Here is a 26173-nt window from a genome sequence, read left to right on the forward strand (position 1 = left end):
AACTTATGCACTGAAGCTTGAGAACTTTCATCCATCTTACTTTCATCCCATTGAGTGTCGCTGTTGATGATATGCATGTGAAATGTCTAATCTTTTAAAACACAAATCTTCACCATTGATCTTAATATCCTGCTGCAGTGAGTTCCCCAGTTCAATTGTGTGTAGTGGGGAAAAAGTGCCTCCTTTTATCCATTTTAAACATGCTTCCTTTTCATCTCATCTTGTCCTCTTGCTCTTCCCCAAGTAAAGTGATTTCCATTTTGTGGGTACCTAGACACAGAGAACTGAGTTGAGACAATAATCTTTCTTTGGTTACCCAGAAGGCCTCGGGCGTGCTGCGACGGGGAGCAGTGGATTTTAGCTGGTGACTTAAAGGTGGTGGAACACTGTATTCTAATTAGTCACAAGTTTAGTTCCAAGCTTTCAAAAAATAGTCTAGATTCTGCAAGACACAGTAGGTGTCCTCTTGTGGTGCTGGGAAGTAGAGCACAGTAGAGAGGGAAGAGCATTGGCCAGTACATAGGCAATCCGGATTCAAGTCTCGTCTTGTGAGCCAGCTGTGTGCCCTTGGGCATAACACTTAGCCTCTCTGGACCTCATTCTCCTCAACTATAGAGTGAAGAGATTCAACCAGAGGGTTCTGGAGCACCCTTTTGCCTCTAACTTTGTATGAATTCTATGTATTTGCCAGTCATTTTGAAACATCTACTACATAAATCCACGGGAAGGAAAAGTTTGTATTCCAAACAGTTTGCCATTTTAGCTTCAAAGTGGAGTTGGAGAGAGCCACCACTCCCCCCTAACAAATTTTCTAGTTTTTAGAAAACTAATGTTATCGTTTTCCAAAAACACAATCCAAATTAGGCTTCAATTACCAAAAATATATCCTGCTGTGACTGTTAAGTGACAGGTCTTGCAACCTGAGTCCTTTTAGTTTGGGGGTGCACCCCAGGGCTCCCATCAGCCTTGCTTTCATGAGCCTATCAATTCTCACGGTGCCATTGCTCGATGTTTGCATGGGGACAACTCCATTCTAAGTGATGAGAGTGAATGGATGGGGTGAACTGCTGCTGCATATGGCCACCTTGGGGAGGAAGAAGAATATTGTCCCAGTGAGCAGTCCAGTAGGAACTATTCAAGGGAATCTCTAGAAATCTGAAATCTCTTCCCAATTCTTTCTCCCCCTACAGAAGAAAAAAGGCAGTTACCATGTGGGACTTGGGGAAAGCATTCAGTCTCACTCAACCTGGACTCATTTCACTAATTTTCTGGTCTGCTTAATATTTCTTCAACAGTTGTGATTCTTAGAACTTCGTGGGCTCTAACCCACTTCTTAAGCTCTGCATCCTGTTTTGTCTTACTGAATTTTCTCTTTCCAATCCCAGGTGGGTGGGGGAAATGCTTCTCATCTCTGATTTTAAAATTCATTCCAGAATCTCCACTATTGAAGTGCTACCATGCATTGAGAGGACAGATTGCTTTCACTGTTGGCTTAACAAACTCTATCAATAGCAACAAGTAGCATGACGAGGTTCTACTCAACAGAAACTTACTTGTAAGGTTAAGAAAACCCCTGCGGTCCTTAGACAAAACTTCAGGTAACAAGTAGGAGAATAACAGCAGTAAAAGTAATAAAAAATATATCTAGTGTTTAGAAGAGCTTTTTGAAAATATTCTAAAGAAGAACCCTCCCACACTTCCCTTAATAAGATATCTCATATGTGATCACACATATCCACTTCCTTATCATCAGTATCATATGCGAGGATGTTTTGACGTTTCTGTGAAGGCTTTCAAGGAAGGCTTGAAAACAACACAGCAGCATCTATAATGCATAATACTGTCAGTTGTATCAATGGGAAAACTGAAGATCATGTAGGATGAATCACTTGGTTATTATTTGCTTGTTTAAGTTATTTGGGTAAAACAAGTCAGAAGTGTCGCTTGTTTCTTAGAGCGGTGCTACCCCTGCGAGGCTGCCTTCATGTGCTCAGTGACTCCTTGATTGTAGCTAAAAGGGGGACCCAGGGTTCCACACACCACATTCTGTTCCCCCTTCTGTCATTCCTGCTCACACTCTAGTGGGGGGATGAGTTTGAAGGCTTGTTGTCTTCAAAACCCTTCTGTCTATGTGGGCTATGCTGCATCATTGCTTGTTGCCCAAAGGCGCTCTGCAAAGATAATTTACTGCCTAAGAAAGTGGTATATACAGAACTGGTCAAGCCATGGGTTGCACTTTTTACAAAATTAATAAACAATTTTTTAAAGCAGTTTTAGGTTTACAGAAAATTGAGCAGATAGGGCTTCCCTGGTGGTGCAGTGGTTAACAATCCTCCTGCCAATGCAGGGGACACGGGTTTGATCCCTGGTCTGGGAAGATCCCACATGCCACAGAGCAACTAAGCCCATGTGCCACAACTACTGAGCTTGCGCTCTAGAGCCCGTGAGCCACAACTACTGAGCCCGCGTGCCACAACTACTGAAGCCTGTGCGCCTAGAGCCTGTGCTCCACAACAAGAGAAGCCACCACAATGAGAAGCCTGTGCACCATAACAAAGAGTGGCCCCGCTCACCACAACTAGAGAAAGCCCGCGTGCAGCAACGAAGACCCAACACAGCCAAAAATAAAGAAATAAAGAAATAAAGTAAAATAAAATTAAAAAAAAGAAAATTGAGCAGATAGTACAGAGAGTTTCCATATATCCTCTCCTTTTCCCACTCACAGTTTCTCCTTAGTGCGGTTCTTAGTTCTCTCTTAGTTCTCTTGCCTTAGTGCAGTTACAATTTAGTACAATTGATGAACCAATATTCATATACCATTACTAACTAAAGTCCATAGTTTGCATTAGGATTCGCTCTTTGTGTTATACAGTTCCGTAGGTTTTGACAAATAATGTCATGTGTCCATCAATACGGTATCCTACAGAATAGTTCACTGCCTTAAATATCTCCTGTGTTTCACCTAATCATCCCTTCCTCACCCCGCCTTGACCCTTGACCCCTGACTATCACATCTCTTTACTTTCTTTCCCAGAATGTCATATCGTTGGAGTCATTCAGTATGCAGCCTTTTCAGATTGGCTTCTTTTATTTAGCAATATGCACTTAAGGTTCCTTCGTGTCTTTTCATGGCTTGATAACTCATTTCTTTTTTTTTTTTTAATATCCTCTTTTTTTTAGAAGAAGAAATTACAAATAACAAAACATTAGCAAAATGAGTAGAAAGTACAGCGACTTCTCATATACTCCCCCTGCCCTCACACATGCACAGCCTTCCCCATCATCAACATCCCACACCAGAGTGGTACATTTGTTACAATAAATGGACCTACATTGACACATCGTTATCACCAACGACCGTGGATTGTATTAGGGTCTGCTGTTGGTACTGTATTCTATGGGTTGTTTTTGTTTTGTAATTAATTAATTAATTTATTTATGGCTGTGTTGGGTCTTCGTTTCTGTGCGAGGGCTTTCTCTAGTTGCGGCAAGCGGGGGCCACTCTTCATCGCGGTGCGCGGGCCTCTCACTATCGCGGCCTCTCTTGTTGCGGAGCACAGGCTCCAGACGCGCAGGCTCAGTAATTGTGGCTCACGGGCCCAGTTGCTCCGCGGCATGTGGGATCTTCCCAGACCAGGGCTCGAACCCGTGTCCCCTGCATTGGCAGGCAGATTCTCAACCACTGCGCCACCAGGGAAGCCCTGGGTTTCTTTTTTGCTTCTTCTGTTTTTTTTTTTTGTTTTTTTTTTTTTACAAAACAGCAGCAGGAAAGAAAAATGCAGGAGGCAGATGAGCCAGGCACCGGGGTTCAGATCAGAAGGGAGCAGGGAGACCAAGCTGTTACTGCAGGCTGGCCCCGGAACTCTGTCCCAGCATCCTGGGAGCACGGCAACAAGCCCTAGAAGGAGCAGAGAGTGGGTGAGGAGACGGCTGTCCCAGCTCGGTGGCGGCACCGCTCCTTGGGCGGCCACCCTGGCGGTCAGCCAGGTTGGGAGCACTTGAGGCTCCTGTGTTTGGAGGCCTGGTCTCCAAAGCACGGACCCACAGGGGCCAGGCAGAGGAAGGAGGTAGGAAGGGCCGGCACAGAAGGGCTATGAGTTCTATCTGGGTCCCCCGGGACCACGGGGCCCAGGTGGGCAGGGGCAGTCAGGACGCTTCCCTGCTTGTCAGACAATCAGCTTCTTCAGGAAGGCCTCCAGCTGGTCCTCATCCTTGATGCCCACAAACTTGTCCACCACATCCCCATTCTTGATGGCCAGCACGGTGGGCACAGCTGATACCTCATACTCTATGGCGAGGTCTGTGTGGTCATCAATATCCGCCTTGGCCATCACCACCTTTCCATGCTGCTTGGCCACCACCTTCTCTAACCTTGGCCCCAGGATCTTGCAGGGACCACATCACTGTGCATGGAAATCCACAACCACTGGTGTCTCACTGTTGACAACTCAGTCTTGAAAGTCTGGTCCATCCTGGATGTTAAAGGTCATTGTACAGACTCTGGTGGTGTATATTGACTGGGCTTGGCTGGGTGTTACTGTCAGGTTATTAGGACTGCGCTGTGGGGTCTGCAGGGCCCTGGAGGCAAGGGGCGCCCACTGACTCTGAGAGGGCTTCCTGCAGATTATGGAGGCCAGGAACCTCCCCAGGAGAAGTCGCTAAGCCATCTCCCTGCAGCGAGAGCAGAGGGGTGCACAACGCGGCCCTCCCCACCGGTCAAGGGCACTTCTGTTCCCTATTCATTTCTTTACTCACTGCCTGCCATCCAGCTTGCACACATCCCCAGTCACCCAGTTGCCGCAGCCAATGGTATTTGTAGCTTTCCTGCCCCACGGACAACACTGGACAATTGTGAATGGAGCATCTACTGGCCAGGTACTGTGCTAGGTGCTCTGCTCCAGAAATGAGAAGCAGATGTGATCCCTACCCTCATGGGACTCACGTGATCAGTCATTCCTAATTAATACTCAGGTCCCTTGATTGCCACTGCTCCCTTTGGCAGGTTTACTTAAATGCCACTTAAATCTCCCTATTTTTGAAGACCTCTTCTTTCCTTCCCTTCCTTCTCTTCCTTCCTTCTTGCTTTCCTTCTTCCCCTCCTTCCTTCCTTCTTTCCTTCCTTCCTTTCTTCCTTTCCTTATTATACATGTCTTCTCAAGGCAATCACTTCTATACCTACAGCTTCAATTACTTTGTGTATACTCTAATGACAACACAATTTTAAATGTTGTTTTCATTTACCAGTTTTTTTTTTTGTTTGTTTTTCTTTTTTGGTTTATTCCTAGGTATTTTATTCTTTTTGTTGCAATGGTAAATGGCAGTGTTTCCATAATTTCTCTTTCAGATTTTTCATCATTAGTGTATAGGAATGCATGAGATTTCTGTGCATTCATTTTGTATCCTGCAGCGTTACCATATTCATTAATTAGCTCTAGCAGTTTTCTGGTGGCAGTTTTAGGATTCTCTATGTATAGCATCATGTCTTCCGCAAACAGTGACAGTTTTACTTCTTCTTTTCCAATTTGTATTCCTTTTATTTCTTTTTCTTCTCTGATTGCCGTGGCTAGGACTTCCAGAACTATGTTGAATAATAGTGGTGAGAGTGGACATCCTTGTCTCATTCCTGATCTTAGAGGAAATGCTTTCAGTTTTTCACCATTGAGAATGATGTTTGCTGTGGGTTTGTCATATATGGCCTTTATTATGTTGAGGTAGGTTCCCTCTATGCCCACTTTCTGGAGAGTTTTTATCATAAATGGGTGTTGAATTTTGTCAAAATAAACACTCTTCATCGCGGTGCGTGGGCCTCTCACTATCGCGGCCTCTCTTGTTGTGGAGCATAGGCTGCAGACGCGCAGGCTCAGCAATTGTGGCTCACGGGCCTAGTCGCTCCGCGGCATGCGGGATCTTCCCAGACCAGGGCTCGAACCCGTGTCCCCTGCATTGGCAGGCAGATTCTCAACCACTGCGCCACCAGGGAAGCACGTATTACTCATCTGGATGAGTAAGTTTTTGGCATCCCCTTAAAGTCATCTCACTCTAGGGTCCCGGCCCATGAGCCATGGGAGGGGGTCCATGGTGGTGGCATGGATGAGTCTAGGTAGGCAGAAGGGCCATAGAGAGTCATGGGATGCAGCTTGCACTTCCTCCCTTGGCAGGAAGGTCCCAGGGAGAGATTGCGGGGGGTCCATGAACATGGATGGGGAAAACCTCTGCAGTTAACCCAAATTGAGCATTTCTGACAACTATGACTATAGAGGAGATGACAGTAGCATTAACTGTATCTTTGATTTGTTACCAATTTGTCACCAAGAGAAGTCTGATGTATTTTCAGAGCAGGTTAGAGTCGAAGCAGATTTTATTTGTACCCACCACTACTTTGAAATGACAGAAGTTATTAGTACCACCTCTAGAGCTTATGATTGGAAGTACTGAGAAAGAAGCACATGTATTATGACATTGGAATTTCTTTTTTTAATTTAACTATATTTTTACAGAATCGAGTTTCCTTGTAATCTTATGTATATTATTTTATGTATTTATGCAGTGGTAATCAATATAGTCAGTAACTTGCCAAAGAAGGTCTGGGGCGTAGAAGTGCTTACAAACCCCCTCCTCTCAATCCTTTAACCTCTTGGGCCAAGTCTTTTACTCTGAGCATTGGAGATAAAAATCCCTGCCCTCCAGTATTACTGGGAGGATCAAATTCGACACTGTGCACGAACATCCCCATGCCCAATGTGAGGTGTTTTCAGTATTCAAAGGATGTGAAGTGAATGTGACATTCCAAATAGAAAAGAAACAGCAATAACTCACATGCATTTGCTGCTCGTGCTGCCATAACAAAGCACCGAAGATTGGGTGGTTTAAATAACAGAAATTTATTAGGACTTCCCTGGCGGTCCAGCGGTTAAGACTCTGCACTCCCAATGCAGGTGGCACGGGGTCGATCCCTGATCGGGGAGCTAAGATCCTGCACTCGGCGTAGCCAAAAAGAATGAGAAACAAACAGAACTTATTTTCTCACAGTCTTGGAGGCTGGAAGTTCAAGTCAAGGTGTCGGCAGGGTGGGTTTCTCCCGAGTCCTCCCTCCTTGCTATGTCTTCACACGGTCTTCCCTCTGTGCATGTCTGTGTCCCAGTCTCCTCTTCTTATAAGGACACCAGTCAGATTGGATAAGGAAGGGTCACCCTAATGACTGCATTTGATTTATTTACTACTTTAAAGGCCGTCTTTCCAAAAATAGTCGCATGCTAAGGTGCTGGGGGTTAGGACTTCAACATATGAATTTGAGGCGGGAGACACAATTCATCCTATCTTGAAAAAAAGACTGGATGCCTACCCAGGTCAAGGGGAGCAGAAGGGGCGACCACCCACCTCATCTCACATCCACGGCAGGCAGGTGATGGAAATCTCTGTCCTCACTCCTGTTTACTTCTCCAAGTGCGTTCACCACGTGCTACCACCTGATACAACCATCTCCCTTTGTAGTTTCGGTTCCAGTCTCCCTGAGGAAAAGTAGAAGCAAGCCCCAAAGCAAACCTCGGCCAGAGGGTTGTAAGTGAAGTTGGCGAGCACACCCCTCTTCTTTGTTTCATACGAGAAGCTTGTGGCAGATGCTTCCTCACAGCTGAGACATGCTCTGCAAACATCACCGAGAGGCCACTGCGGCATGGAGCACACGACTCCTGGACTCGCAGGCCTTTCTGAGTAGGCCAGTCATGCAAACAAATATTGGCCTATGTGTTAGGAGCCGTTAGATGGGCCTCGATGAAATTACATATTGGATTCCATGAAAACTGGGCAGTAATTCTCACGAGAAGTTTAACACCTCTTCCTACTGTCTTTTTTTTTTTTTTTTAAATAATAGACTTTTTTTTAAAGAGCAGTTTTAGATGTACAGAACGGTTTAGCATATAGTACAGAGAGTTCCCAATTTTCCTCCTCCCACACACCATTTCCAGTGTTAACATCTTTTGTGTAACAGTAGTACATTTGTTACAATGAATGAATCAATATTGATAAAATCCACAGCTGACATTGGAGTTCACTTCCGTTTCTGTACAGGTCTACCTGTTTGGACAAATGCAAAATGTCATGTATCTGCCACTACAGTATCATGCAGAATCCATTGACTGCCCTGAAAATCCCTTGTGTTCCCCATATGCGTCCCTTCTTTCCCATCCCCAGAACCCCTGGCAACCACTGATCTTTTCAGTTTTGCCTTTTCTAGAATGCCGTAGAGTTGGACTCATACAGTATGTAGACTTTTCAGATTGGCCTCTTTCACTTAGTGATAGGCATTTAAAGTTCCTCCTTGTCTTCCCATGCCTTGATAGCTCATTTCTTTTTATTGCAGAATGATATTCTATTGTGTGGATGTGCCACAGTTTGTTTATCCATTCACCTACTGAGGACCATCTTGGTTGCTTTCGGTGTTTGGTGAGTAAAACTGTTGAACATTCCTGTGCGGGTTTTTGTGCAGACATAAGTTTTCAACTTAGTTGGGTAAACACCTAGGAGCATGGTTGCTGGATCGTATGTTTTGCTTTGTAAGAGACTGCCAAACTGTCTTCCAAAGTGGTCTTACGTTTCGCATTCCCACCAGCAACGCGGAAGAGTTCCTGTTGCTCAGCACCCTGTTAGCATTTGATTTTTTGCCGAGCTGCGTGGCTTGTGGGATCTTAGTCCCAAGACCAGGGACAGAACACAGCCCTGGCAATGAAAGCGCCAAGTCCTAACCCCTGAATTGCCAGGGAATTCCCCATATTTTGTCTTAATGTGCGTTTTCATTGTGATATGTGATATTCTGCATCTTTTCATATGCTTGTTTGCCATCTGTATATCTCTTTGGTGAGTTTTTTTTTCCCAGATCTTTTGCCCATTTTTATTCTGTATTGTTTTCTTATTGTTGAGTTTTGAGAGTTCTTTGCATATTTTGGATATAATCCTTTATCAGATATGGATTTTGCAAATATATCTCCCAGTCTGTGGTTTGTCTTTTCATTAACAGTGTCTTTTGCAGAGCAGAAGTTTTTAATTTCAGTAAGTCCAATTCATCAGTTTTTTTTTGTTCACGGATCATGTTTTTGGTGTTGTATCTAAAAACTCACTGCTAAACCCAAGGTCGTCTAGATTTTCTCCTACATTATCTTCTAGGAGTTTTATGTTTTTGCTTTTGACTTTTAGGCCCATGATCAATTTTAAGTTAGTTTCCGTGAAAAGCCTTGAGGTCTGGGCTAGATTAATTTTTTTGTTTGTTTTGTCTATGGATGTCTGTTGTTCCAGCACCATTTGTTAAAAAGGATATTCTTTCTCCATGGAAATACCTTTGCTCTTTTGTCAAAAATTAGTTGACTATATTTGTGTGGGTTCCTGCTGCCTTTTTATTAAACATTTGGCTACTGTTTAGGGGGAATACTGATAGCATTTGTTGCGAGCGGATTCTTGTATTCCAGCCCCCTGCAGTCAGCAACCAAAAATACTTGTTTGGAATATAGATATTGTGCAGTGGATACCTGTGTAGATCGTTGCTGCTCACGGCCTCCAAATTAACCTTTATACTTTTGTCAGAACGCACTAGCTCCTTTCCTGCTCTACTTTAATGTGCTTTTTCTCCTCTTTTCTTACACCATTCGAAAAATCTGCAAAACAGATGAAATAAAATAGTCTAATTTAACACGTTCCTACCACCCGTCTAGCATTCAGAAGGTGGAATTTCTCGGTGTTATTAGGATAAATGTAGGGGGTCGCGTTTCCTGTCTGAGGTCTTACAGAGTCCCTGGGGGCTCCTAGGAGTCTGTGGTAAAAGTGCTCGACTCCTTACTTGCAAGAAGATCGTTGGGATTATTGGGACACGATCAAACAGGCAAGATGGATTCCAAGCTCCCTCGCGTTGTTAGCTACGGAAGACCAGCTGTAAAAAAAGTGGTCACACCGGGTCCTAGTTTGGAAGCGAGGATTTCCACCACTTTCTCATACTTTAAATGATTGGCGTCTGCCAAGTAATCAAAACATACCAAGGAACCTTTTCATGGTGTTCAGTTCGGAATTTCCAAGCGGCTAAGGACAAGCACGGCTGGCAAGCCAGAGGGCCAGTTTGGCTGCGCGGCTACTCGAGAGTGTGCGGTAGCCGGGGGCCGTGTCCCAGTAAAGGCGAGAGCTGTAATGCTGTCAACTTGTTATTTACTTTCCAAATCTGAATGACTGAGCAAGGCGAAAGGAGAATCAATCAACCACAATGTGACCCTACAGGCGGAAAAAACGCAGCGCTCCCATCAGCAGGCGGTGGGGGAAGGGAAGCACGTGTAACCCGGGCAGGGTTGCATCAGGAGCTCGCTCGGGTTTTCTGTTGCCCCCCTGGTTTTTCGATTGCCTGTTAATACCTCAGCATCAGTCCTCACAAGCCCAGGGAGCCCGGGAGCAACGACGGGCAAGCTCAAGGGAAGGTCCCACCACGTCCTTTTGGGGGGCCTTGAATGGCAACTGATACAAAATAAGGCAAAATCTATTCTGCTGATTCACAATTATGGAGACTGTGTAAGTGTATCTTTTATTGATGTGCTCTAATAATAATGTGCAGCAACGGTCGTTTTACATCACTGACGTTTCACAGCAATATTTGGCAGCATAATTTTTAGTCTGCCTTTTTGATGGAGGACCAGCCCCTTAAACACTCACTTCGGGCCCCCTCTCTGCACAACCAGTACAGCAAATGGCCCGGTGTCCCAGCAAGGAGCAAGTGAGGTGCCAGTGTAAAACGCTGAGTGTGTACTGGGCTCTTGGGGCGAAGCTCCTTATACGCCAAAGGGAGGGGCAAACTTATTCTAAAATATTCGGCAAAGCAGACACCCAAGGTGCCGGCGGGTGGGTGCAGATGTTTGTTTAAGTGAACTCAGGCCTCGAGTGGGGGGCAGTTGTCGCCAAGCAGGAGGGGAGGCAGGAGCGCTGGGGCCTCGGGTTCACCAGAGCTGGGCCGAGCGAGCTGCGGCAACCTTAGCACTTGGCCGGGGCCCGAGGCCCGACGCCTCCGGGCGGGGGCGGGGGTGAGAAGGCCCGAGCGCCCGGCTTCTTCCCCCTGCCCCCGCCGGGAGCCTCCACCCCGCTGGGCCCGAGTTTCTTTCTCCCCACGCACTGCCGGCTCTTCACTGGAGGCATTTTGCAAAGGTCGAGGCTCCCCCCTGGGCCCCCACTTTTCCGGGGAGGGGAGGAGACCATTGGGGTGCCCTGCCGGCCGCCGATTTTGAGGGAGCGGCGTCCTCAGGCAGGTTGCAGGGGTTCTGCTAGGGCAGCTGGGCGGCTGCTTCTTGGAGGTGGGGGAGGGTAACAGAGCGGTGGCCCGGTTCCCCCCTCCCCTGGAAACCGCGGTGCTGGTGACCGGGCTCCTGTCCCCTCCTGGCTGGGTCCGGGCCTGGGACGGGGTGGGCACAGGCCTGCGTCTCCTTCCGCCCGCATGGAGGCCACGAGGAAGGGACGGGGTTCGGATACACTAGGGAGACCCGGGTTCCCTTCAGCCACCCCGGGCGCGGCGGGGAGAGCAGAGTCAGGGGTGAGGGACGGGGGAGGGTTGCAGGTTCCCCCGCCGTGGGGACGGGGCGGCTCAGGACGCGAGTCTTCCCTGGAGCCCTGGGGGAGGGGCTGTGTTGGGGGCGGACTCTCCCCCTCTTGGTTGTGGGGGAGGGCAGGCCTGGTGGCCTCACCCTCCGTGGGGGAGGGACCGGCTTGGGACGCGCCCCTCCCCCCCGGGCGTGTGGGTGGGGGGTGTGTCGGGGGGGGGAGGACCCGGGCTCCCGTTCCCCGGCGGTGGGGGAGGGTGCGGGCTGGGGGCCGTGGGGGGAGGGGCCGGCCCGGCGGCGGAGGCGGCCTCCCTGGCAGTCCTCCCGGCCGGGGTCGGCGCGCTGGCGGCCGCTCCCCCCGGAGGTCACTGCCCGTGCGGGTCCCTCCTGCCGTCCCGCCCTCTGCCGCCGCCACCGCTCTCGCCCCAGCCCCCCGCATCCCCCCGCACTCTCTGCGCTCGGGAGCGAGGTGGCGCCAGCGCCGCCGCCCCGCCGCCGCCCCGCCGCCGCCGCCGCCGCCGCCGCCCCGCCGCCGCCGCCGCCGCCGCCGCCGCCGCCGCCCCGCCGCCGCCGCCCCGCCGCCGCCGCCCCGCCGCCGCCGCCCCGCCGCCGCCGCCGCCGCCGCCGCCCCCTCGGCCGCCATTCGGCCGCCATTCGGCCGCCATTCGGCCGCCATTCGGCCGCCATTCGGCCGCCATTCGGCCGCCATTCGGCCGCCATTCGGCCGCCATTCGGCCGCCATTCGGCCGCCATTCGGCCGCCATTCGGCCGCCATTCGGCCGCCATTCGGCATCCGAAACTTTCCAGCGCCCGCGCCTCTCGGGGACTCGGCTGCGGCGGGGCGGGGGCGGCCCGGGGGCGGCGCGCGGCTGCTCCGGGTGCCGGGCCCTCCTCGGCCGCGGCACGGCCCGGGCTCGGCGACGGCCGGCCGGAGGGAGGTTCGGGGCGGCGGCGCCGCCGCAAGTTGCGCTGCTCGCGGCGAGGTGAGTGCGCGGGGCTCGGCCGGCCGGCTGGCCGGGCGCGGGGTGGGGCGGGGGGGGAACGCCAACTTGTCCCGCATGGGGGCCGGCGGTTCCCTCCCTCCGGGGTCAGGCCGGCGGCCTGGGGCGCCCGCACGCTCCGTCCGCCTCCGGGGCTTTGGAGGGGCAGGTCCCCAAGTGTCTCTCGGGCTTGGGCTGGGGTGCGGCGCGCTCCCTGCAGGCTGCACAATACCCCGTTTTGGCTGCTCCCCAAAGTGCCGGCGCGTTGGGGGCGGGCGGAGGCTGGGGGGCTCCTTTGTTTCGGGGCGGGGGAGGCGGCCGGCAAGTTTGGGGAAGCGCTCGATTTGTCCCCCGGTGCCCCTTTGTCTGCCCAACCCGGGGTTGGCTGGACGGACGTGCGCCGCCGCGGGATCCCCCGTGGGGGGAGGGGAGCCCCATTCATCCCCGGGCGCGGGCCGGCCAGCCCCGGGCCGGCTGGAAGCGCGGCGGCGCGGGCCCTGGGCGGCTCAGTTCTTGAGCCGCAGAAACCGTCAAGGAAGTCGGGAGCTCCCCAGCCCGGGCGAGGAGTGCGGGCTGGGGGCGACTTCGGCGGACGGGGGGCGTCCCTGGTCGGGCCGGGTCTGCGGAGAGCGGCCTGGGGAGGCTGCAGACCTGTTGCTCCCGGGCTGGGGGGAGGGGTGCCCCCAGATTCGCGTCCTGGGCGCTGCTCCCCAGGGGGACCTTGCCCACGGGGGCCGGTGTTCGGAACGGGGTGGGGCGCGCCTTCGGGGGTCGCCAGAGGTCGCCGGGTCCTTGACAGTTGGGGGCTGCCAGAGGCCCGCGGGCGCTGGGTTAGGGCCTGCCCTTCACGTGCGCTGTCCGTGCGCGGTGAGGCCCGCGCGGGGGCTCGTTCTTAGCACGGCCTCGCATTCTCTGAGCCCCTCGCTTTGGAAATTCCACAAAGTTAGAGTCGGAGGTGGGGTGTTTTTTTTTTTTTTCCTTCTTTCTTTTCTGTCGCTGATGTTGTAGAGCAGAACCCCAAAAGAAACAGAAACCCATGCCCTATTCCTTGTGCCACGGTTTCTGCTTTGCTTTGTCACATGTGGTTTGACCTGACTGCTGGATGTTTTTCTCTCCAGGCGCGCCGCCTGGGTCCCTGGGTTAACCTGAAAGGGGAGGGGCGGGACTCCAGCCTGGGAGGGGGAGGGGAGCGCCACTCCTCCGTCCTGAACGGTGGCCTCGGTGTAGGAAATTGCCCAGGACGATTTTATGAAAAGTTTACAACTAGTCATTCCTAGGAAAGACGCGATGGGTGGGAGGGGGGCGCGAATGTTGAGTATGGAACAGTTGAGACGTGAAGATGACTCTTTTATGTTTAGGGATGTTAATATCTCAAACGTACGGCAGATTTTCGTGGAAAACCCCCCAGCTGGATGATGAATCCAGGGATGAAAGTTGAAGTGCATCACTTGACCCACTTATTAAGATAGCCCCTTAAGGATATTCTAGACCTGAAGGGAACACACACCTGTGGGACGAAAATGGAGACTTCAGGTGTTGATTTGGTGTTGTGCACAGCAGGGTGTGTGTCATTGGATCTTCTGAGGTTGGCTCTTCTTGTGCTTCTGTCCAGGGCTTAAGTCACTCTGGGAATTGTCAACACCCCTCATTTAAATTTCACACCTTGACCCTTAAATCTCCCAAAGCTCACCCCTCCTGAAAGTTTGGGTGTTTAAATGAAGTGTGTGGTATCCTAGTTGGTCTCGAATCTCACCTTTAACCATGGGAGTGTCAGTTTTCTCATCTGTGTGATGGCATCATGAGTCTACCTGGGTGAGCTGTTAGGAGGGTTTCAGCGCTAGCCAGCAGAAAGGGGAATAGAGCCCGAGTCCAGCTCCATCAGGACACCTAACGCTTTGCTAGAAAAGCAGCCTTTGTCCCCGTTTGGCCTGAACTAGTGAAAGGGCCCACCCTGTTGTTCTGCTCTACCGTTGACCTTCAAGTCCTGTAACTTTTCTGAGTGTCGTTTTCTGTATGTAAAAATAAAAACGGGAACTGAAATCGTGGTGCTCATTGGGTAGTGCAAGGACAGAAAGAGGGAATGTACGTGTAATTTTTTTGAAAACTACAACGCTGCCTGTAAGTTTTAGTTGTTATGGTATTGTGCAGGTAGAGTAGTTTTCCTAATGTTACTCTAATGCCATGCAGTGAGGATTTTACAGGCACTTAATGCCCTGTGTGCAGCAATTATTTTCATTCTACTTCAGAGGACACTGACTTGTTAATATATGGTGGAGGGAGGATTGTTTGATTCCGAAAGCCCAGCTCTTAAGCTTGGTGTTATTTTGCCTTCCTGTGTATACATAGTGTGAATCTTCCCACTTGGAGACAAGCTCGTTAAATTACACACACACACACACACACACCATTTCTCTTTCTCTCTCTCTCTCTCTCTTTCTCTCCCTCTCCCACACAGAAGAACCTACATTGAAATCTGTTTGTACACCTAGATGAATCTCAGCAGAAATCATGAAATGTCCACCACAGTGGAAAGATTGTTTTCATCTGTAGCTTAATTATCTGGTGTGGCAGCCACTAGCCAACATGTGCATATTTAGATTCAAATAAACTAAGATTCAGTACCAATTCTGTTGTTACTAAAATAAACAATTCTGTTCTTTCAGTGCTCTACCCATAATTCACATACCCAATAGATGTGTGTAACTAGTGGCCGCCATATTGGGACAGCGCAGAACTTGCAGAATGTTCTATTGGAAGGCGATTCTCTATAGTTACTGCAAGTAAGGATTGATAAAGAAGGCAGTAAAGAGAGTTAGTTTACTTTTTGTGGGAGGAGGGGAGAGGCTGTAAGAGTTTGAAATAATTTACTGGTAGACTTTTAAAAAAAAAAAAGGTAGGCCCATTTCAGCTAGCAGGTGACCTAGGAAAGTGATTTCAGTGAGGTTGACAGCTGTGGTTTTTTAGATTGAGGTGGTTTGGATCACTTTTGAATTAGAAAACCAGAACTCCAAGCTGGAGTCTCTCACTGAGTATTTAACCTTGGACACGGCATTTAGTGTCTTTGTGCCTCAGTTTCCCCATGTGAAAAATGGCATAGCCAGTCCCCATGTTGCCTGCCTTTGAGTGTGTCGTGGCGAACATCTCTTGGGATGGTGGGGAGCCCAAGGTGTGACCGTCAGTGAAGCCCCTCGTAGGTGATTTAGAGGCCTTAGGTGATGTAGAGGCCTTATCTGATATGTTTAAAGCGGTGTTCGCCATGGGCTACCTACCCCTCCCCCCAAGTTTATGTCTTAAGTTTTAAGGTTTAATTTCTTGAGGGTCAAATCTTCTCTTATTAAAAGACTGATCAGGAATCCTTCCAACAAAGTGAGGCTTAACAATAGTCAAAGTATTTTTTAAAAGCGGCTGAGTGCTGGCCGTTTCCTGTATACTGGTCCCTGAGTCAGGATGTTATTTTTATTACTTAGTTGGTGTGTTCTTTGCATAGTCTTTTGTATTTTTTTATAGCAACGTATTAGAAATTTTATTTGTGGTTGGGGGGAAAAACCCAGTTTTGCATCTGTGAGAGAGGTGACTTCCCAGATCCCCCTCTGCCATTTGTCCTCACTCTTGCTTTCTCTCAGGACTGCTGTGACCTGTCAAGCTTTTGAGACACCTGGGATATCCATGATTCTCTTCCAGAGGCGGGCAATGGGTTCCTGCAGAGGGAAGCCAGGCCCACAAGAGCCATCTCATGTAGGTCCTGAGTGTCAGGAATTCAGACCCTTCATCAGTTACCTATTGGGAGGGAGGACCCCACACCCCAACCCTGAGGCTGCCCCCTCCTTGAGCTTTCCGCCAGGTGTCTGGGTCTTGGGCTCTGCACACGTGGTTATTGCCAGGCCTGACCCGGGCCAGAGGACAAGCACGATCACTCTGCCCTGTGAGGCGAGACTGTCCCAGGTGTGGTGTCCCCGGATACCTTGCATTTGCCTCCTTTTTCTCCCTTAAAAAAGAAGAGTACGTGACTTCCAATAAGTTGTTAATCTTTCACCACCCAAGACGTTTAAAAAATAGTTTCAATCAGGAAGCAAGACTAAAGTCATTTTGTAAACTTTTTTGTTTTTTAAGGTGGAAAGATAAACTTTTTTTTTTTTTCCATACCTATTTTTAGCGTGAAGGAAGTAACTGGCCTCGTGAGTGGAGACTGGATGTGAGTTTCTCCCTCGGGTCTTGCCCTCCTTGGCCCTCCCTCCTGTCCATCCTTTCCATGGGGCTCGACCAACTGGATGGCCCCGGCCACATGAGTAGAGCGAGACCCAGCAACCAAAATAAACGCTGGATGTGGGAAGGGACAAACAGTCAACATGTTTGTAGAGGGAAAGAGAGCCTGCTGTGAGAAAATGAGTTTAAAACCTCAGGGGAAAAACGCAGTCATTAAGGAATGTGCTCCCCGGGAACTTGACCATGGAGGTGGCCGCCTCCTGCAAAGCACTTCTGTGCATTATCGCCGTCGTCAAATATTTATTGAGAATCCACTGCCTGATTGAAGATTGCAGATGTGAACTGGAAGCCATTGAAAAGTTAAATTGGAGCAAATTTAAACTTGGAAACAGAGGAGAGAGTATTTTCTTCTGATGGAGGAAGTTGGGTACCGTTTCCATGGCTTTGGTTTGTTCTTGGTAGTTGGGAAGGAAGAGGTGGAGATGGAGCGTGTGACTCGCAGGTTCGAGAGAAAGGGACGTCGTAGGGACGAAGGTAGCGGAGATGGTGGCTTACTGGAACCGTGTTTTCAGCGTTGAGCTCTAGAAGCTTGTGGTCAGCCCATGGTTCTCAGGGCAGTTTTGTCCCCTACCGTCAAGCAGCTTTTGGCAATATCTGGAGACGTGTGGTTGTCACAAGTTGGGGGAGGGGGACGGTGATGCTCCTGGCATCCGGGGGGGCGGGGGGGGGGTCCGTGGATGCTGCGTAACATCCCACAGTGCACGGGACAGACCCACCCCAGAGAGCGACCCGGTGCTTAATGGCCGTGATGCCAGGGTGGAGACACCAGCCCTGAGTTCTGCTGTCAGCCGTGCAGTCCTGTCTTGAGCAAGGTCCACGGGCAGCTGGATGTCAAGATAGGTATCCGGCGCTGTGGTTCTCACGGCTCCGGCTCCCGTAGGCCGTTTTGGGATACATTAGGAAGTAAATGAGAAGGGAAAGGAGGAGGTGGGAAGTGGATGGCGGGAGCGGCGCAAGGCCAGGAGGTGTTGGGGGCGGGGGGGCGGCTGCGAGTCGCCTGAGCTCTGTCTCAACTCGAGTATTTTAGAGCCCCGATGCCAGCGCGCCTGCAGGGCTCCTTGCTGCTGGTTTTGCGGATGTCATTGCAGATTTAGCGGGTCTCACCTTTGGTCGGCTTCTTGGGACTTGGGTATTTATCAGGGGAACACCTGGTACCTGTCTGCTGTTTTCGGACCCTCTCTGTGCCCAGCGAGATGTCGGTTAACCTGGACTTGGGGTAACCTCCACCGCCGTGCTTGGGAGGGCGGGCGGACACATCAGTGTGGGAGGCGTTTGCGGCCTGCAGGACTCTGGATGCTGTTTCAGGCCCTGTCCTCTCCTGTGAGTAGTTGATTCGTGAACGGCTGGGGGCAGCTGGGTGCGGACCTGCAGTGGGGCCCTCTCCCACGAATGGGCACTGCTGGCGCCTGGAGTCTGGTCCTCCTGAGCCAGCCCGTGGCCCCGTGGCCTGTGACCCCCCCCCGCCCAAGAGGAGCGCCAAGCCCAGCCTGGTTGGGGGCCCTGTGGGCTCCTGGTGGTCATGGGGTCGGGGACACTTGGTTTGCAGCCAGCTCACCATGCACTGACCGCCTCTGGGCACATGTTACCTTCTCTGGCCTTAGTTTTCTTCTTGAGAGAGAAAGAAAATAAAATCTGTTTCTCAGGCTTGTATTAACAGAAGGAGGATTATTATCATGCTTGGAGCCCAGTGTCCTTAGGTTTTCCTCTACTCTGAAGTTGGGAATTGGTGTGGAAATATCCAATAATGACAGTAATAATATATCTTTTTTAGTTACGGTGGTCTCCATCAATTGCTTGCTTGCTTTTCTTAAGTTAAATTTCAGGGCTGGCATACGCACACAAACACACACACGTGCTGTATTCAGACACATATGTATTCTCTGTATATTTCCTAAATTTACTATGTGATAAATGATGAATTTCAGCATGCTTAAATTTCTGTAACCACCACCATCATCAGGATACCAAACAACTAAATTCCGTCACCCCAAAGGTGTCCGTGGTGCTTTCCCTCCATACTCCCCGCTCTCTCAGCCCCTAACTCGGGGCACCTGCCGATCAGCTCTGCTCTCCTGGTCTTGGTAATCACATTTTAACTCAGGATGAAATGCCTAATAGTGAATCTCTCCACTCTTCGAGCACCTTCCTTGACTCATGAATTTTATACTGTGGCACACTTGGGCCCATGTGTTTTTCTCAGAATGATTTTGCACTGTGGATATTATCAAAAGCAAGGAAAAGCCAAAACTTAGAGCTTCTTAATACTTGTAAGAAATCATAGTGAAAAAATATCGGCTATCTTGTTGGAGCTGCCTATAGGATTTGCACATTTCCTATGCCAGTTGATCCTTGCTGCCAAATCAGTTGAGATGGGACATTTTTGGATGCACTTTCAGAGACTGTTTCTGGAGCAGTACTATGTAAAATGCATCAGTAGGTTAGACTCATGTCTTTAGTTTCAAAAACAGGACACACATTAAGAGGCGTGGTTTTCCCAGTGGGTTGATAACGTGACCAAAAAGTACACTAAAAATATCCAGTTGTGTTTGCATTAGTTTGTTGTAGAAATAAATTCCTACGTCTGTGTTTCTATGTGGTTGTTCACCTGAATTTTACCTTGGGTCGTAATTTCACTATTTGTGATCAAATAAGGAATATCATGTTTTCTAGAGAATCCTTTGCCTGGCGTTTTGGTCACTTGTGTCCTGCCTTGTGTTGCCTGTCTGCTTGTGTGAAGTTGTTGAACCTGTGTGTGTCCTCACGTGTAGAGTGAAAGGCTTGATGAGCTGATCTTGAGGCCTCTCCTACCCCGTGTTTGCGGATTGTAATGTGGAAAAGGCACACGTTAAATGTTGCGTAGGCTCTTTTTTTTTTTTTTTTTTTTTAACACTTTTGTAGGTTAAGGATTATGGTGGTTTTATATTAACTAGCAATTTGAGTAAACTATGTTCCATGCTTTAACTAACATTTTACCCATGATTGAAGTAAACAATATTCAACTTAACATTGCTAAGTTAGTTGCATGTTTTACTGTAAAAAAAGACCCCAGCAATTCAGAAGACACTTTGGGCTGTGGGGTGCCTCTGAATAACTCTTACGAGTGTTGTAGTTTCCCAGTTTCAGGAGACCCTGTAAAATAAGCACAAACAATGCTCACGGCAAAATTCATAGTGTTTATTCTTGAAGAGAGTGTCTCTGCCTTGAATTCCTGTCATTTTTTCCTATCGTGGTGGATGGAGCTTGAATACTGTAAAGAAAACATGAGAGTTTTTCTCTGCTTACTTCCCTTGAGCCTGGAACCCAGAATATGACCCGAGATAGCCAGCCCGGAGCACTTTCCTTTCTGGAACACTTAACACCAACCCCCAGGGAGAATACAGAGGCAGGAGGAGGTGAGGACTCTCCCCGCCCCTCCCCCCCCCCCCCCCACCGCCCCACCGGCGTGATGATCACCTTCTCTCTCTCCAAGATGTTGAAGACTTTCCTCATGTCTACCGCAACCTGGACACCCAGCCTCATCCATGTTGGAGCAAGGCTAGAGGGACACTGTCCGCTTCTTGGGAGAGCTTGGCTCATACTATTATAGACTTGCCCGTTGTCATTGGGCTTTAGAGTTTGTGTGAACATCCGGTATCGAATTTGCAAACACTTCTGCTTGTTTAAACTTTCCAATAGATGGAAATTTGGGCAAAAGAAGCTTACTGTATGTGATGCCATTTTATTTCTTAAATCAGTAATAACAAATACTTTAATATGGTAAGACCACGTAAGTCATGATTGGGAACTGGAGAAAATTCTGTGTAACTGAGCAGTGCTTTTTGTTTCTAGTGCGTTGGGGTGATTTTTAGCCTTAGCTGGGTCAGCTCTACCCGTCGAGGTACCCTTCTTATCTTGACATCCGTTTGAAGATGAGAAATGAGAAAGTGGAGTTGGAGGGATGTTACCCCGTTCATATGATGCAGACATCTGTAGCACCGGTATGCAGACATAATTCTCAGCACCTATAAAGTTCCAGGTGGTTGCCGAGTTTTAGGCTGTATTTAGAAAAGCAGTTGAGCAGAGAACTGATGTCTCTACCATTTGATTCATTTGGGAGACAGAATAAACTTGGGTCCTTGCCTTAGGTTCTTTTCCCAGCAGAATCTTATCAGGCATTCTAATCCCTTGAAACTTGAATGCCAACTCTGTGTTGGTAAAGACTCAAGTATTCACAGTGATCAACGTAAAAACAAGGGTTGCCAGTCCCTGACAGTCACAGGTCAGTCTTGGGAGACGCGCTTTGGTTTAACTCCTAATTTGATTATGAAAAAATATCACATTAGGTTTGTATTTCTAAGATGCACGATGATTCTGTGCCAGTTTCAACAATTTCCAGAGATCTGTAGCGTAATTCTTCAAAAAGCCTTGCCAGGAGAAACAGCGTTGGAGGGGCACCCAGCTCAGAAGTTGGTGAAAATAAGAAGTAATGATCTCATGTGTCCAGTGCATGACAGAAACTGTTGTAGACCAGATGAGAACAAGGGGAGAGGCCTGTGGAAATTAGACTTGCCTGATAAATTTCATGGGCCTCCTAGTACATTTCCTTGACACCAATAGTCTCCATGTTTAGTTGGGGTAGAGGGTGACAGAAATGCCTTGTCTCAGGTTTTAATTCACAAAGTGGGCTCCCAAGTGGACTGCATATCCTCTGGCAGTGACAATGGGATTTACTGGAGTGCAGGAAGAAACTTAAGTTCTCTGTTTATGTATTTTTATTTAATAGTTACAAAATGTCTATTTGTGGTCTATGAAAAATGCATATAATGTTTGTTGTGTGTTATCTCTAGTTAATAGGTTACATGAGTTGGAGTTAATGCTTAAAAGGTTTTCACTGAGAGGGATATGCAATGAAAAAGCATCTAGAGATCACTGATGGGGTCCCCAGAGGTGACGAGGGGCTGATATTGAAGTCCCTGAATAAAGTGGGACACAGATGTATTCCCCTGCCACGATGTGTGTGTGTGTGTGTGTGTGTGTGTGTATACACACACATGTGTTGTGACTGAGATCTGCCAGCTTAAAGATTGGACATCCCTCCAGAGGCATAGCTATTAATGATGTGATTTGGGGAAGAAAGAACAACGTTGACAGGGTACTGGGCACGTTTTGGATCTACAGGATTGTGCGTGTTTTTAAAGCTGAAAAAATATTTGTGTTTCAGAACCAGATGACAATATCCCAGTTGCAGGTGCACGAGGAAACTTTGGAACAATGCTGTGCTTTTTAAGCATTTCATGACGCCGCAGTGTTTTCATAATCACTTAATTCTGTTTATAAATCAGCTGCTTTCATTGACGGATGCCCTCAGGGCTCCCCAAAACCAGACTTTTTGTCGAATACGTGATTCAAACTTTAAAAGATGTGAGAGAGCGCTGGAACTGGGTTGTGATAAAAGTCTCTGGGTGCCTTCAGTCTGGCTGTTTATTTGTTGTTGTTTTTTTCCAGAAATACATTTCATCCATCATGGTTGTCATTAAATCTTTTATTTTTTTACTTTTTGCATTTCACATTAGAGGCTTTTTAAAAGAGAAAACTGTCATTTTGGTTGATGCTGTATTACTGGTGTTACAGAGAGTAAATAAATACAAAAGTTACATTCACAACCCAGACCACATTGTGGGCTGTGGAGGTGAGACATAGGACTCACCTCCAAACTTCAGGTCTTTGGCTGAGGTCGTTTGCTGAGAATGGCTGAAGCTTTGGTTTTCATGACACTAAATGTCGACCGCAAGTAGTTCCAGGTTTCCACAGCAGCGTTTTTGTTTGTTTAATTTGAAATGATTGATACGTTAGCTTCGGTTTTGGTGTTTGTGCCTATTTTTCCCTTTGTGGATACTGAGTTTGCAGCGTAGCTTTGTATGTAAAGGGAAGCAGAGACCTGCACTGTGCATGCAGACGCCTGCAGCTAGCGATGGTCTTGTTCTCCATACCGTCCGGGCACCAGGAGCACACCTCATTTCACTCTCGTCAGGATCCACGTGGACATTCATTTGTCCTTTGGTAGAATAATATATTTATCTCCTACTTAAAAAAAAAAAAGATTGCTTCTCTTTACAGTAATAATTCAGAAGGCACCTACTGTGAAGAGGGGAGAAGCAGGAAGTAGAAATTTTTTTTTTTGTCTGTACCACGTGGCCTGCGGGATCTTAGTTCCCCCACCAGGGATCGAACCCAGGCCCTCGGCAGTGAAAGCACGGAGTTCCAACCACTGGACGGCCAGGGAATTCCCAGGAAGTAGAATTTTTTGACATCTCCATTATGCACCTTTGTCTCTGCTCTCCAGAGATCAGGACATTTAAGCTCCTGTAACAAATTTAGTTTTAATGAAAGTCTTGGGGAATGTCCTTTATCTGCCCCGTGCCTGCCCATCTAAGAGGAGGGAGAAATTACACAAAGTATTTTGCTTTTAGCCGGTTTCCTTGAGCCTTGTCCAAGTCCTGACTTCTTATTGCCAGCAGGTCAGCTAGACACTGGTCAATCGCTTCAGCTCTGGACAGGAATCTTTTTCTGTCTTTGTTGTTGATAATTTTCTAATAATTATTTAGAGCTCTTAGGATTTGCTCTCTTAACTTTCATGTGTAACATACAGCAGTGTTGATTATATTCACCATGCTGTACATTACATATTCCTAGTACTTATTTATCTTTATAACTGGGAGTTTGTACCGTTTCACTGCCTTCGTCCACTTCCACCTGCTCCCAGCCCCCTCCTCTGGTAAGCACAAATCTGATCTCTTTTTCTGTGACTTTGATTGTCTGTTTGATTGTTTTTGAAGTTTAATTGACCTACAACGCTGTGTCATTTCCAGGTGCACAACATAGTGATTCACTATGTCTGTACATTTCAAAATAATCACCACGGTAAGTCTAGCTACCATCTGTCACCATACAGAGATATGACATTATTACTGACTGTGTTCCGCACGCGGTACGTTTCATGCCCGTGACCCACTTACTGTGTAAGGGGAGTTGGTCCCTCTTCATTTCCCTTTCCTGTTCACTCATCCCTCACCCATCTTGGGAGGGGTGATCGCACACTCAGCGTTGGCCCGCGATGCAGAATTTCAGGCTGGTTGAAGGATGGGCCCCCGAGGAGTGCGATGAGCTCAGAATCCGCGTAGGCGCGGGGAGCTGGAGTGCAGTCTGCGGTTCTGCACGGCTGCCCCACGAAGTAGCCGGAGTCCCGCTGGTTTCCAGGGCTGAGACACGCCACCCTCGGTCGTGGGTGCTGCATTTCCTCGGCTGTTGACAGGGAAGAAGAGCAAGAAGGGCTTAGGAGGCTGTGGGTGAAAACTGGTAGGAAACCTCCGTTCCAGATGCTTTTCCTCTCCAAAACGTGGATGAACAGGTTAATGTCTAGAAACACACCACATGGAGGCGTAAACACAACCCAGGACAGAATAGAAAACCTCGTAAACGTGAGGGAAAGCATTTATGAATTCCTCGACTTAAAAGGGTAATTTTGAAAAGCGAACATGAGAAGGATCCTGTTTATCGTTGTCTTTCAAATGAGCACATGTCGATAAGAAGCCAGATGTTATTTTAATGGAATGAGGTGGTCTTTTCTCTCATCTTGGCTCCTCTTCTTTTGTTAAACAAGTAGCTTCTGGGTCTGCTTGACCTTGTGGGGTCACCAAGTTCAGAAAACTTTTTTATTAATGATTTTTTTCTGTACTCAAGTTTGCCTGCTTCTTAATAAATTGGCAGAAATTAAGAGTTTCCTTAAATTTTGCCAGCAGGATTTAGAAGCAGTTAAAGCATATTCAGTCATTACATTTGAAATTGTTGTCTGGGTAAATTATAGTTTAAAATTCAATGTATACTAAATCTTACACTTTAATGAACAGACCACATCACATATTTTTATGTTCTTAAATTATCCATGGCTTTAAAGTGGTAAAACAGTGCTCTTTTTTTAAAGTATTGCATGTTTCCTTTTTTCCCCACTACCCCTTCAAAAGTATTTACATTTTTCTTTCAGAATAAAGTGAGAAAATCCTGCTGGTCTCTCAATTTTAAGGAGTAGTACTTGTCTTTCCATCACAAATATGCGTGTTTCTGGCTTGACTTCAACCCGTGAAATCTTAACATGTAACAGGAGGAAGACATTTCTGGATTTGTTCCAAAATACATCTGTTTTTTCAATGGCACATTTTACCCTTTCACCTTAATTCATACCTTCTCATCGTATTTGTAGATGTATTCAATTAGAAACAGCTCCCCTTCTCAAACAATGGAATGTTTCACATTAAAGATTAAACACAGTCACTGTAAGAGCATTTTCCCTGGGCTGTTTGTAAAGCGGTCCCATAGGCAATCAGCAGGTAACCCTGGATCCGGGACGGGCGTGTTGATGTGAGCACGTTGCCGGCTGGGCTGGTGAACTGGATGAGGAGCAGGAGAGGCCCAGGGGGTACCCCAGATCCCCCTGAGGGGTGAGGCCTCACTGATCCGCTACCCTCCTCCCCGCCCTGGCTCTGCTGGGCTCAGAGCAGTGTCACCTGCTGCCCCCACACATCTCCCCTGGGCCGTCGCGTAGGATCGTAGGATCGGCGCGCCTAAAAGATTATTTACCTCTGTTTCCGCCTCTCCCACCCCCTGCCAGAACTGCCCCAGCGCTGGCCACTGTTCTTAATTTGGGAATAATAATAGTGTGGATTTAACAACGGCATCGTGAGATTCAAGGTAAAAAAGCCTTTGGGCCCGGCGGGCTTCCTGATCTTCATCTTTCTGCTCCACCTGTGTGCCCACCTCTGCCCCAGCCCCCAGGAGCTTTACAGATTTTTCTGGTGCCCAATTCCTACCTCATAGAGACAGGTTGAATTGGCCTGGGTGCGGCCCAGTTTTAAAAACGATAGTGTGCATTGCGTGCTTGGGATGTATGAGGAGTTCTGTTGGGTACTGCGTATTCACTCTCTCAGGAAATCCTAATGATGGCCTTCATGTCATATTATCCCATTATACAGGTGAGAAAAGAGAGGCGTAGAGAAAAAAGCGGAGTTCCACCCAAACACACGAGGGCCCGGGGCAAGACCAACCTTGAAAGCTCTTCCCTTCTGCTTTTTCTGTCCATACCTCGGAGCGAGAGCAGGGCCTGGCACAGAGCATGGCATAGCGTGTATTAATTAGTCTGCGAGGGCTGCCGTAACAAAGTGCCACAGACAGGGTGGGGCAGGCTTCAAAACGTTTATTCCTCCCTGTGCTGGAGGCTGGAATGTGAGATCCAGGTGTGGGCAGGGCTAGTTCCTCCTGAGGCCTCTCTCCTGGGCGTGTAGACGGCCGTCTCCTCCCTGTGTCCTCACGTGGTTGTCCCTCTGTGTGTGTCTGTGTCCTCAT

General features: G+C 48.5%; 1 pseudogene across 1 annotated transcript in view; it reads right to left on the reverse strand.

The window, feature by feature from the left end:
- Positions 1-2972: 2972 nt before the first annotated feature.
- The window catches only part of LOC309662256 (thioredoxin, mitochondrial-like), a 55349-nt pseudogene continuing 32148 nt past the window's right edge, over positions 2973-26173 (reverse strand). The window contains exons 2-4 of the transcript in view: positions 25107-25221; positions 23850-24079; positions 2973-4658 (exon numbers count right to left, since the gene is read on the reverse strand). The product of the transcript in view is annotated as a thioredoxin, mitochondrial-like (transcript). The remainder of the gene's footprint in view (positions 4659-23849; positions 24080-25106; positions 25222-26173) is intronic.

This window comes from Balaenoptera physalus, assembly GCF_965194825.1.
Source record: "Balaenoptera physalus genome assembly, chromosome: 6".
Taxonomy (NCBI): Eukaryota; Metazoa; Chordata; class Mammalia; order Artiodactyla; family Balaenopteridae; genus Balaenoptera; species Balaenoptera physalus.